The following is a 9,570-nucleotide window of genomic DNA, read 5'->3' on the forward strand; positions in this document are numbered from 1 at the left end:
CTCAATCCACACTGCAAGGGAGTCATTCTTACTCCTGTCTTTTATCCACGCTTTTTTTTTCATTTTTTCACTTCGACATTTAGAGCACTGTGCAGAAATCACACTGCGTCAGCATGCTCAACGGCCCCCAGAATGGTTTGTTTTATTTGGACAGTGGATTCTGTCAGTCCATGCCAGTTCATTCGCACCAGACCGCGCAAGAGCTGTACTGCGCTAGCCGCACCTAAAGGGTGTCATAGTTACTCCTGTCGTTTAACCACGCCTTTTTTTCATTTCTTCACGTTGACATTTACAGACCTGGGCAGAAATCACATTGCGTCAGCATGGTCAACGGCCCTCAAAATGCATTGTTTTATTTGGAGAGTCGGATTCTCCCGGTCCATGCCAGTTGAAGCGCACCAAGCAGCGCAAGCGCCACACTGCTCTAGCCGCCCCTCAAGAGAGCCATTGTTACTCGCTTTGTGTAGCCATGCCTTGTTGCATTTCTTCACGTTGACATTTAGAGCGCTGGGCAGAAGTCACATTACGTCAGCATGATCAAAAGTCTTCGCAAAGCTTTGTTTTAATGGACAGTTGGATTCCACCGGTCCATACCAAATGAAGCACAATGGATAGCACAAAGCGAAACTGCTCAATAAACTCTGCACGGGAGTCATTCTTACTCCTGTCCTTTATACCCACCTTTTTGCATTTCTTCACGTTGACCTTTAGAGCACTGGCCCCCAGAATGCTTTGTTTCATTTGGACAGTGAATTCCACCGGTCCATGCCAGTTGAGGCGTACCATACCGTGCAAGAGCTGCACTGCTCCAGCCGCACCTCACAGGAGTCACTCTTACACCTGTCCTTTATCCAGGCATTTCTTTATTTCATCACTTTGCCGTTTAGAGCACTAGACAGAAATCACATTGCGTCAGCATGGTGAACGGCCCTCGAATCATTTGTTTTAAATGGACAGTCGGATTCCCCCGATCTGTGCCAGTTGGAGTGCAGCAGACTGCGCAAGAGCCCCACTGCTCTAGTCGCACCACGAGGGAGTCATTGTTACTCTCTTCGCTTACGCACACCTTCTTGCATTTCTTCACGTTGACATTAAATAGCACTGGGCAGAAATCACATAGTGTCAGCATCGGCAACAGCCTTCACAATCATTTGTTTTAAGTGCACAGTGAGATTCCCGCGGTGCATGCCAGGTAAACCACACCAGACAGTGCAGAACCGTGCTGCTCTAGTCGCACCTCATGGGAGTCATTGTTAGTCTCTTCGTTTACCCACGCCTTGTTGCATTTTATCAAGTTGACATATAGGGGACTGGGCAGAAATCACACTGCGTCAGCACGGTCAACGGCCCCCAAAATGCTTTGTTTTATTTGGGCATTTTATTTTACAGGAGGTATTCAGAGACATGGATTGGGAAGAATTGGGGATAAAAGTTAATCGAGAATAGCTTAGTAACTCGCGATTCGCTGATGACATTGCCTTCCTCAGTACCTCAGGGGACCAATTGCAATGCATGTTCACTGACCTGGATAGGCAAAGCAGAAGAGTGGGTCTAAAAATTAATCAGCAGGAAACTAAAGTAATGCTTAACAGTCTCGGAAGAAAACAGCAATTTACAATTGGCAGCGAGGCACTAGAAGTCGTAAGGGAATACATCAACTTAGGGCAGGTAGTGACAGCGGATGCGGATCATGAGACAGAAATATTCAGAAGAACAAGAATGGCCTGGGGTGTGTTTGGCAGGCATTCTCAGATGATGATTAGCAGGTTGCTATTATCCCCTCAAGAGGAAAGTATATAATACCTGTGTCTTACCAGTACTCAACTATGGGGCAGAAACCTGGAGGCTTACGAAAATGGTTCTGCTCAAATTGAGGACGACGCAACGAGCTATGGAAAGAAGAATGATAGGTGTAATGTTAAAGGATAAGAAAAGAGCAGATTGGGTGAGGGAACAAACGCGAGTTAATGATGTCTTAGTTGAAATCAAGAAAAAGAAATGGGCATGGGCAGGACACGAAATGAGGAGGGAAGATAACCAATGGTCATTAAGGGTTACGGAATGGATTCCAAGGGAAGGGAAGCTTAGCAGAGGGCGGCAGAAAGTTAGGCGGGCGCATGAGAATAAGAAGTTTGCAGGGACGACATGGCCACACATAGTACATGATCGGGGTTGTTGGAGATGTATGGGAGAGGCCTTTGCCCTGCAGTAGGCGTAACCAGGCTGATGCTGATTCCGCCGGTCCATGCCAGTTGAGGCACACAAGACCACGCAAGAGCCGCGCTGCGTTAGCCGCTCCACAAGGGAGTCATGGTTACTCCTGTCGTTTATCCGTCCTTTTTTTTAATTACTTCACTTTGACGTTTAGAGCACTGGGCAGAAATCACATTGCGTAAGCATGGTGAACGGCCCTCGCAATCATTTGTTATAAATTGACAGTCGGATTCCCACGATCTATGCCAGTTGGAGTGCAGCAGACTGCGCAAGAGCCGCACTGCTCTAGGCGCACCTCAGGGGAGTCATTGTTACTCTCACCGCTTACACACACCTTCTTGCATTTCTTCACGTTGACATTAAATAGCAGTGGGCAGAAATCACATTGTGTCAGCATCGGCAACAGCCTTCACAATTATTTGTTTTAATTGCACAGTGAGATTCCCCCGGTGCATGCCAGGTAAACCACACCAGATAGTGCAAAGCCGTGCTGCTCTAGTCGCACCTCATGGGAGTCATAGTTAGTCTCTTCGTTTACCCACGCCTTGTCGCATTTTATCAAGTTGACATATAGGGGACTGGGCAGAAATCACATTGCGTCAGCATGGTCAAAAGTCCCCGCAATGCTTTGTTTTAAATGGACAGCAGGATTCCCCCGGTCTATACCAGTTGAAGCACAACGGAAAGTGCAAAGCGGCACAGCTGAATGCACACTGCTAGGGAGTCATTACTCATGTCGTTTATCCACGCTTTTTTTCATTTTGTCACGTTGACATTTAGAGCACTGTGCAGGAATCACACTGCGTCAGCATGGTCAACGGCCCCCAAAATGCTTTGATTTATTTGGGCATTTTATTTTACAGGAGGTATTCAGAGACATGGATTGGGAAGAATTGGGGATAAAAGTTAATCGAGAATAGCTTAGTAACTCGCGATTCGCTGATGACATTGCCTTCATTAGTACCTCAGGGGACCAATTGCAATGCATGTTCACTGACCTGGAGAGACAAAGCAGAAGAGTGGGTCTAAAAAGTAATCTGCAGGAAACTAAAGTAATGCTTAACAGTCTCCGAAGAAAACCGCAATTTACAATAGGCAGCGAGGCACTGGAAGTCGTAAGGGAATACACCAACTTAGGTCAGGTAGTGACAGCGGATGCGGATCATAAGACAGAAATATTCAGAAGAACAAGAATGGGCTGGGGTGCGTTTGGCAGGCATTCTCAGATGATGAATAGCAGGTTGCCGTTATCCCCTCAAGAGGAAAGTATATAATACCTGTGTCTTACCAGCACTCACCTATGGGGCAGAAACCTTGAGGCTTACGAAAAGGGTTCTGCTCATATTGAGGACGACACAACGAGCTATGGAAAGAAGAATGATAGGTGTAACGTTCAAGGATAAGAAAAGAGCAGATTGGGTGAGGGAACAAACGCGACTTAATGACATCTTAGTTGAAATCAAGAAAAAGAAAGGGGCATGGGCAGGATACGCAATGAGGAGGGAAGATAACCGATGGTCATTGAGGGTTACGGAATGGATTCCAAGGGAAGAGAAGCTTAGCAGAGGGCGGCAGAAAGTTAGGCGGGCGCATGAGATTCAGAAGTTTGCGGGGACGACATGGCCACACTTAGTACATGATCGGGGTTGTTGGAGATGTATGGGAGAGGCCTTTGCCCTGCAGTAGGCGTAACCAGGCCTATGCTGATGATGATTCCGCCGGTCCATGCCAGTTGAGGCGCACAAGACCACGCAATAGCCGCACTGCGATAGCCGCACCACGAGGGAGTCATTGTTACTCCTGTCGTTTATCCGTCCTTTTATTTATTTACTTCACTTTGACGTTTAGAGCACTGGGCAGAAATCACATTCCGTCAGCATGGTCGACGGCGCTCACAATCATATGTTTTAATTGGACAGTCGGATTCCCCCGATCTATGCCAGCTGGAGTGCAGCAGACTGTGCAAATGCTGCGCTGCTCTAATCACACCTCAAGGGTGTCATTGTTACTCTCATCGCTTACACACACCTTTTTTGCATTTCTTCACATTGACATTAACTAGCACTGGGCAGAAATCACATTGTGTCAGCATGGTTAACGGCCTTCGCAATCATTTCTTTTCATGGCAGAGTTAGATTCCCCCGTTGCATGCCAGGTAAACCACACCAGACAGTGCAAAGGCGCGCTACTCTAGTCCCACCTCATGGGAGTCATTGTTAGTCTCTTCGTTTACCCTCGCCTTGTTGCATTTTATCACGTTGACATTTAGGGGACTGGGCAGAGATCACATTGCATCAGCATGGTCAAAAGTCCTCGCAATGCTTTGTTTTAAATGGACAGTCAGATTCTCCCGGTCCATACCAGTTGAAGCGCAACGGAAAGTGCAAAGCGGCACAGCTCAATCCACACTGCAAGGGAGTCATTCTTACTCCTGTCTTTTATCCACGCTTTTTTTCTTCATTTTTTCACTTCGACATTTAGAGCACTGTGCAGAAATCACACTGCGTCAGCATGCTCAACGGCCCCCAGAATGGTTTGTTTTATTTGGACAGTGGATTCTGTCAGTCCATGCCAGTTCATTCGCACCAGACCGCGCAAGAGCTGCACTGCGCTAGGCGCACCTAAAGGGTGTCATAGTTACTCCTGTCGTTTATCCAGCCCTTTCCTTAATTTATTTATTTCACGTTTAAAGCACTAGGCAGAAATCAAATTGCGTCAGCATGGTCAACGGCCCTCGCAATCATTTGTTTTAAATGGACAGTCGGATTACCCCGATCTATCCCAGTTGAAGCGCACCAGGCAGCGCTAGAGCCGCACTGCTCTAGTCGCAGCTCAAGGGAGTCATTGTTACTCACTTAGCTCCCCCACGCCTTGTTCTATTTCTTCACGTTGACATTTAGGGCACTGGGCACAAATCACCTTGCATAAAAATGGTCAACCGCCCTCGCAATTATATCTTTTAAAAGCACAGTAAGATTCCCCCTGTGCATTCCAGTTGAACCACACCAGACAGTGCAAAGCAGCACTGTTCTAGCCGCACCTCAAGGGAGTCATTGTTACTAACGTCCTTCACCCACGCTTTGTTCCATTTCCTCACATTGACATTTAGAGCCCTGGGCACAAATCACATTGCGTCAGCATCGTCAAAAGTCCTTGCAATGCTTTGTTTTAAGTGGACAGTCAGTTTCAGCCGCTCCATGCCAGTTGATGCACAACAGATAGCATAAAGCGCCACTCCTGAATCCACACTGCAAGGGAGTCATTCTTACTCCTGTCGTTTAACCACGCCTTTTTTTCATTTCTGCACGTTGACATTTACAGACCTGGGCAGAAATCACATTGCGTCAACATGGTCAACGGCCCTCAAAATGCATTGTTTTATTTGGAGAGCCGGATTCTCCCGGTCCATGCCAGTTGAAGCGCACCAGGCAGCGCAATCGCCACACTGCTTTAGCCGCACCTCAAGAGAGCCATTGTTACTCGCTTTGTGTAGCCATGCCTTGTTGCATTTCTTCACGTTGACATTTAGAGCGCTGGGCAGAAGTCACATTACGTCAGCATGATCAAAAGTCTTCGCAAAGCTTTGTTTTAATGGACAGTTGGATTCCACCGGTCCATACCAAATGAAGCACAATGGATAGCACAAAGCGAAACTGCTCAATAAACTCTGCACGGGAGTCATTCTTACTCCTGTCCTTTATACCCACCTTTTTGCATTTCTTCACGTTGACATTTAGAGCACTGGCTCCCAGAATGCTTTGTTTCATTTGGACAGTGAATTCCGCCCGTCCATGCCAGTTGAGGCGTACCATACCGCGCAAGAGCTGCACTGCTCCAGCCGCACCTCACAGGAGTCACTCTTACACCTGTCCTTTATCCAGGCATTTCTTTATTTCATCATTTTGCCGTTTATAGCACTAGGCAGAAATCACATTGCGTCAGCATGGTGAACGGCCCGCGCAATTATTTGTTTTAAATGGACAGTCGGATTCCCCCGATCTATGCCAGTTGGAGTGCAGCAGACTGCGCAAGAGCCGCACTGCTCTAGTCGCACCTCCCGGGAGTCATTGTTACTCTCATCGCATTCACACCTTCTTGCATTTCTTCACGTTGACATTAAGTAGCACTGGGCAGAAATCACATAGTGTCAGCATCGGCAACAGCCTTCACAATCGTTTGTTTTAAGTGCACAGTGAGATTCCCGCGGTGCATGCCAGGTAAGCCACACCAGACAGTGCAGACCTGTGCTGCTCTAGTCGCACCTCATGGGAGTCATTGTTAGTCTCTTCGTTTACCCACGCCTTGTTGCATTTTATCAAGTTGACATATAGGGGACTGGGCAGAAATCACATTGCGTCAGCGTGGTCAAAAGTCCCCGCAATGCTTTGTTTTAAATGGACAGTCGGATTCCCCCGGTCTATACCAGTTCAAGCGCAATGGAAAGTGCAAAGCGGCACAGCTGAATGCACACTGCAAGGGAGTCATTCTTACTCCTGTCGTTTAACCACGCCTTTTTTTCATTTCTGCACGTTGACATTTACAGACCTGGGCAGAAATCACATTGCGTCAGCATGGTCAACGGCCCTCAAAATGCATTGTTTTATTTGGAGAGCCGGATTCTCCCGGTCCATGCCAGTTGAAGCGCACCAGGCAGCGCAAGCGCCACACTGCTCTAGCCGCACCTCAAGAGAGCCATTGTTACTCGCTTTGTGTAGCCATGCCTTGTTGCATTTCTTCACGTTGACATTTAGAGCGCTGGGCAGAAGTCACATTACGTCAGCATGATCAAAAGTCTTCGCAAAGCTTTGTTTTAATGGACAGTTGGATTCCACCGGTCCATACCAAATGAAGCACAATGGATAGCACAAAGCGAAACTGCTCAATAAACTCTGCACGGGAGTCATTCTTACTCCTGTCCTTTATACCCACCTTTTTGCATTTCTTCACGTTGACATTTAGAGCACTGGCTCCCAGAATGCTTTGTTTCATTTGGACAGTGAATTCCGCCCGTCCATGCCAGTTGAGGCGTACCATACCGCGCAAGAGCTGCACTGCTCCAGCCGCACCTCACAGGAGTCACTCTTACACCTGTCCTTTATCCAGGCATTTCTTTATTTCATCACTTTGCCGTTTATAGCACTAGGCAGAAATCACATTGCGTCAGCATGGTGAACGGCCCGCGCAATTATTTGTTTTAAATGGACAGTCGGATTCCCCCGATCTATGCCAGTTGGAGTGCAGCAGACTGCGCAAGAGCCGCACTGCTCTAGTCGCACCTCGCGGGAGTCATTGTTACTCTCATCGCATTCACACCTTCTTGCATTTCTTCACGTTGACATTAAGTAGCACTGGGCAGAAATCACATAGTGTCAGCATCGGCAACAGCCTTCACAATCGTTTGTTTTAAGTGCACAGTGAGATTCCCGCGGTGCATGCCAGGTAAGCCACACCAGACAGTGCAGACCTGTGCTGCTCTAGTCGCACCTCATGGGAGTCATTGTTAGTCTCTTCGTTTACCCACGCCTTGTTGCATTTTATCAAGTTGACATATAGGGGACTGGGCAGAAATCACATTGCGTCAGCGTGGTCAAAAGTCCCCGCAATGCTTTGTTTTAAATGGACAGTCGGATTCCCCCGGTCTATACCAGTTCAAGCGCAATGGAAAGTGCAAAGCGGCACAGCTGAATGCACACTGCAAGGGAGTCATTCTTACTCCTGTCGTTTAACCACGCCTTTTTTTCATTTCTGCACGTTGACATTTACAGACCTGGGCAGAAATCACATTGCGTCAGCATGGTCAACGGCCCTCAAAATGCATTGTTTTATTTGGAGAGTCGGATTCTCCCGGTCCATGCCAGTTGAAGCGCACCAGGCAGCGCAAGCGCCACACTGCTCTAGCCGCACCTCAAGAGAGCCATTGTTACTCGCTTTGTGTAGCCATGCCTTGTTGCATTTCTTCACGTTGACATTTAGAGCGCTGGGCAGAAGTCACATTACGTCAGCATGATCAAAAGTCTTCGCAAAGCTTTGTTTTAATGGACAGTTGGATTCCACCGGTCCATACAAAATGAAGCACAATGGATAGCACAAAGCGAAACTGCTCAATAAACTCTGCACGGGAGTCATTCTTACTCCTGTCCTTTATACCCACCTTTTTGCATTTCTTCACGTTGACATTTAGAGCACTGGCTCCCAGAATGCTTTGTTTCATTTGGACAGTGAATTCCGCCCGTCCATGCCAGTTGAGGCGTACCATACCGCGCAAGAGCTGCACTGCTCCAGCCGCACCTCACAGGAGTCACTCTTACACCTGTCCTTTATCCAGGCATTTCTTTATTTCATCACTTTGCCGTTTATAGCACTAGGCAGAAATCACATTGCGTAAGCATGGTGAACGGCCCGCGCAATTATTTGTTTTAAATGGACAGTCGGATTCCCCCGATCTATGCCAGTTGGAGTGCAGCAGACTGCGCAAGAGCCGCACTGCTCTAGTCGCACCTCGCGGGAGTCATTGTTACTCTCATCGCATTCACACCTTCTTGCATTTCTTCACGTTGACATTAAGTAGCACTGGGCAGAAATCACATAGTGTCAGCATCGGCAACAGCCTTCACAATCGTTTGTTTTAAGTGCACAGTGAGATTCCCGCGGTGCATGCCAGGTAAGCCACACCAGACAGTGCAGACCTGTGCTGCTCTAGTCGCACCTCATGGGAGTCATTGTTAGTCTCTTCGTTTACCCACGCCTTGTTGATTTTATCAAGTTGACATATAGGGGACTGGGCAGAGATCACATTGCATCAGCATGGTCAAAAGTCCTCGCAATGCTTTGTTTAAAATGGACAGTCAGATTCTCCCGGTCCATACCAGTTGAAGCGCAACGGAAAGTGCAAAGCGGCACAGCTCAATCCACACTGCAAGGGAGTCATTCTTACTCATGTCGTTTATCCACACCTTTTTTTCATTTCTTTACTTTGACATTTAGAGCACTGTGCAGAAATCACACTGCGTCAGCACGGTCAACGGCCCCCAAAATGCTTTGTTTTATTTGGGCATTTTATTTTACAGGAGGTATTCAGAGACATGGATTGGGAAGATTTGGGGATAAAAGTTAATCGAGAATAGCTTAGTAACTCGCGATTCGCTGATGACATTGCCTTCCTTAGTACCTCAGGGGACCAATTGCAATGCATGTTCACTGACCTGGATAGGCAAAGCAGAAGAGTGGGTCTAAAATTAATCTGCAGGAAACTAAAGTAATGCTTAACAGTCTCGGAAGAAAACAGCAATTTACAATTGGCAGCGAGCCACTAGAAGTCGTAAGGGAATACATCAACTTAGGGCAGGTAGTGACAGC

This window comes from Dermacentor albipictus, unplaced genomic scaffold (assembly GCF_038994185.2).
Source record: "Dermacentor albipictus isolate Rhodes 1998 colony unplaced genomic scaffold, USDA_Dalb.pri_finalv2 scaffold_37, whole genome shotgun sequence".
Lineage (NCBI taxonomy): Eukaryota > Metazoa > Arthropoda > Arachnida > Ixodida > Ixodidae > Dermacentor > Dermacentor albipictus.